The following is a 5,000-nucleotide window of genomic DNA, read 5'->3' as shown; positions in this document are numbered from 1 at the left end:
CTTACCATGTCTCTAACCAGGACTGACTAGTACCTTACCATGTCTCTAACCAGGACTGACTAGTACCTTACCATGTCTCTAATCAGTACTGACCTTATCATGTCTCTTATCATCATACCATATTACCACCATACCATATATCCACCATACCATATTATCACCATACTATATTATCACCATACCATATTATCACCATACTATATTATCACCGTACCATATTATCACAGTACTGAGGGACCTCATCATATCATTTAACTTACCATACCATATTATCACCATACCATATTATCACCATACCATATTATCACAGTACTGAGGGACCTCATCATATCATATTACCACCATACTGAGGGACCTCATCATATCATATTACCACCATACTGAGGGACCTCATCATATCATATTACCACCATACTGAGGGACCTCATCATATCATATTACCACCATACTGAGGGACCTCATCATATCATATTACCACCATACTTAGGTACCGATACGATATGTATTGCGATTCTCATGATACTGTATGTATTGCGATTCTCATGATACTGTATGTATTGCGATTCTCATGATACTGTATGTATTGTAATTCTCATGATACTGTATGTATTGCGATTCTCATGATACTGTATGTATTGTAATTCTCATGATACTGTATGTATTGTAATTCTCATGATACTGTAAATATGTCTCACTATTTAAAAAGAAGATGGAGAACAAGCTATAGGATGAACGATACTGTATTTTGGAGCATTTACAGCCGACTAGCTACAGCCGGACTAGCTACAGCCGACTAGCTACAGCCGGACTAGCTACAGCCGACTAGGTACAGCCGGACTAGCTACAGCCGACTAGCTACAGCCGGGCTAGCTACAGCCGACTAGCTACAGCCGGGCTAGCTACAGCCGACTAGCTACAGCCGGACTAGCTACAGCCGACTAGCTACAGCCGGACTAGCTACAGCCGACTAGCTACAGCCGGGCTAGCTACAGCCGACTAGCTACAGCCGGACTAGCTACAGCTGACTAGCTACAGCCGACTAGCTACAGCCGACTAGGTACAGCCGGACTAGCTACAGCTGACTAGCTACAGCCGACTAGCTACAGCCTGACTAGCTACAGCCGACTAGCTACAGCCGGACTAGCTACAGCCGACTAGCTACAGCCGGACTAGCTACAGCCGACAAGGTACAGCCGGACTAGCTACAACTGACTAGCTACAGCCGACTAGCTACAGCCGGACTAGCTACAGCTGGACTAGCTAAAGCCGACTAGCTACAGCCGGACTAGCTACAGCCGGTTAGGTACAGTCGACTAGCTACAGCCGGACTAGCTACAGCCGACAAGGTACAGCCGGACTAGCTACAACTGACTAGCTACAGCTGACTAGCTACAGCCGACTAGCTACAGCCGACTAGGTACAGCCGGACTAGCTACAGCTGACTAGCTACAGCCGACTAGCTACAGCCTGACTAGCTACAGCCGACTAGCTACAGCCGGACTAGCTACAGCCGACTAGCTACAGCCGGGACTAGCTGCAGCTGACTAGCTACAGCGACTAGCTACAGCCGACTAGCTACAGCCGGACTAGCTGCAGCTGGACTAGCTACAGCCGACTAGCTACAGCCGACTAGCTACAGCCAGACTAGCTAAAGCCAGACTAGCTAAAGCCAGACTAGCTAAAGTCGACTAGCTACAGCCGGACTAGCTACAGCCGACAATGTACAGCCGGACTAGCTACAACTGACTAGCTACAGCCGACTAGCTACAGCCGGACTAGCTACAGCTGGACTAGCTACAGCCGACTAGCTACAGTCGACTAGCTACAGCCGGACTAGCTGCAGCTGGACTAGCTACAGCCGACTAGGTACAGCTGACTAGCTACATCCGGACTAGCTACAGCCGACTAGGTACAGCCGACTAGCTACAGCCGACAAGGTACAGCCGACTAGCTTCAGCCGGACAAGCTACAGCGAACTACCTACAGCCGACTAGGTATAGCCGGACAAGCTACAACCGACTAGCTACAGCCGACTAGCTACAGCCGACTAGGTACAGCCGACTAGCTACAGCCGACTAGCTACAGCCGACTAGCTACAGCTGACTACAGCCGACTACTACAGCCGACTAGCTACAGCCGACTAGGTACAGCCGACTACAGCCAAATAGCTACAGCTGACTACTAGCTACAGCCGACTAGCTACAGCCGACTAGCTACAGCCGACTAGCTACAGCCGAACTAGCTACAGCTGACTAGCTACAGCCGACTAGCTACAGCTGCTGACTAACGCTACAGCCGACTAGCTACAGCCGACTAGCTACAGCCGACTAGCTACAACCGACTAGCTACAGCCGACTAGCTACAGCCGACTAGCTACAACCGACTAGCTACAGCCGACTAGCTACAACCGACTAGCTACAAGCCGACTAGCTACAGCTGCTGACTAACGCTACCAAGCATTTTATTACATTTTCTCTCTATTTGTTTTTTTACAGTTCGATACAGGAAGTCAGATATTGATGTAATATAGTCCGAAATAATATCTTGATATGTAAATATATTGATCTATATATATATAATATATTGACTCACTCTGACGTTATAATGCCAAACGCAGTAACTACATCATTTCTTTTACTGCAAAATCTGACTTCAAAGTATTTTTCTGTCTAGACAGACTCCACGATATTTTCTGATCAACTGCCTTGTTGTCGTGTCAGGAAGCGAAGTACCACATTCATCAGATAATATACCCTGGCCATCACAGCAGATCAAAGATTTTTGACCAAATTGGTAGTTACTGCGATTTGCCTTTGTAGGACAGAGTAGTGATTTACAGTTTCTGCTTTTCTCTACTTAAACCCTTGAATTATTTCATTTCCCCTCCCACCCACCACCCTCTCTCTAGGTGGCTCGTAGTCTGGCCACCCTCTCTACCTGGACATCGCGGGCGACCCCGACAGCGAGCGAGCGTTGGGGAAACAGCGCCTCTCGGTGGCCATCGGTGCCTGGCGGGCGCCGCGGCAGTCATCCTGGTCATCCTCCTAGTGGTGATGGCCCGCCAGTGCGGCGCCCAGGGCAAGAACGGATACGAGGCCGGGAAGAAAGAACCAGAGGAGGATTTCTTCAGCCCTCAACCTGCCGTGCCACAAACCAGGGGAGGGACGTTGGACCGCGGACGGAAGCCCCGCAGGGACAAACGGAACGGAGGCGCCGGAGGAGCCGGTAATAAAACCGAACGGCCGCTCTACAGCGGCGTCGTCACGGTCAACGGGCTCCGTCGCCACGGCAACGACCACCACGTCGCCAACATCGACGATGACGACGAGGACGTGAGCAGCGCCAGCGAGAGGTTGGCGGCGAGGTACTGCGCGGTGGACGGAGACCCCGGGAGCCCACGCATGGGCGCCAGGCATCACCAGTCGAGCCCAGATCTGGCCAGGCATTATAAGTCAAGCTCCCCGCTCCCCGCGGTACACCTCCAGCCCTACAGCCCCCCAGCCGAGGGGAAAAAGCACCAGGCTGTACAGGAGCTGCCCCCCTCTAACACCTTCGTGGGGTCTGGAGGGTCCAGTGGTAGTGGTGGAAGTGGGAACGCTGATGCCATGTCTCTGGGGTTCAGACCAGTGTTCTGAGTATGGATCCCAAACGGGGAATAAGTACAGCAAACAGGTAGGACTGATTCAGTTATTCTACTGACACAAAACTGAACTGAGCTCAACTGGGCCTGGTTACCCATCCACCACAGTTGACTGATTAGTGGTGTTGATAATAGGACTGACTGGTGATAATAGGACTGACTGGTGATAATAGGACTGACTAGTGGTGTGATAATAGGACTGACTGGTGGTGGTGATAATAGAACTGACTGGTGATAATAGGACTGACTAGCGGTGGTGATATAGGACTGACTAGTGGCGGTGATAATAGGACTGACTGGTGGTGGTGATAATAGGACTGACTAGTGGTGGTGATAATAGGACTGACTAGTGGCGGTGATTAATAGGACTGACTGGTGGTGGTGATAATAGGACTGACTAGTGGTGGTGATAATAGGACTGACTAGTGGTGTGATAATAGGACTGACTAGTGGCGGTGATAATAGGACTGACTGGTGGTGGTGATAATTGGACTGACTAGTGGTGGTGATAATAGTACTGACTAGTGGTGGTGATAATAGGACTGATTAGTGGTGGTGATAATAGGACTGACTAGTGGCGGTGATATAGGACTGACTAGTGGTGGGTGATAATAGGACTGACCGGTGATAATAGGACTGACTGGTGATAATAGGACTGACTGGTGGTGTGATAATAGGACTGACTAGTGGTGGTGATAATAGGACTGACTAGTGGTGGTGATAATAGGACTGACTGGTGGTGGTGATAATAGGACTGACTAGTGGTGGTGATAATTGGACTGACTAGTGGTGGTGATAATAGTACTGACTAGTGGTGGTGATAATAGGACTGATTAGTGGTGGTGATAATAGGACTGACTAGTGGCGGTGATAATAGGACTGACTAGTGGTGGTGATAATAGGACTGACCGGTGATAATAGGACTGACTGGTGATAATAGGACTGACTGGTGGTGGTGATAATAGGACTGACTAGTGGTGGTGATAATAGGACTGACTAGTGGTGGTGATAATAGGACTGACTGGTGGTGGTGATAATAGGACTGACTAGTGGTGGTGATAATAGGACTGACTATGGTGGTGAAAATAGGACTGACAGTGGTGGTGATAATAGGACTGACTAGTGTGGTGATAATAGGACTGACTAGTGGTGGTGATAATAGGACTGACTGTGATAATAGGACTGACTGGTGATAATAGGACTGACTAGTGATAATAGGACTGACTAGTGATAATAGGACTGACTAGTGTCTCTCTCTGTCCCTCTCTCTCTCTCTCTGTCTCTCACTCTGTCTCTCTCTCTGTCTCTCTCTCTGTCTCTCTCTCTGTCTCTCACTCTCTCTCTGTCTCTCACTCTCTCT

General features: G+C 49.3%; 1 pseudogene; it reads left to right on the top strand.

The window, feature by feature from the left end:
- The window catches only part of LOC116360528 (protocadherin-7-like), a 24,538-nt pseudogene that overhangs the window by 12,707 nt on the left and 6,831 nt on the right, over positions 1-5,000 (top strand).

This window comes from Oncorhynchus kisutch, unplaced genomic scaffold (assembly GCF_002021735.2).
Source record: "Oncorhynchus kisutch isolate 150728-3 unplaced genomic scaffold, Okis_V2 Okis09a-Okis19a_hom, whole genome shotgun sequence".
Lineage (NCBI taxonomy): Eukaryota > Metazoa > Chordata > Actinopteri > Salmoniformes > Salmonidae > Oncorhynchus > Oncorhynchus kisutch.
This window is presented reverse-complemented; position numbering and strand designations above follow the sequence as displayed.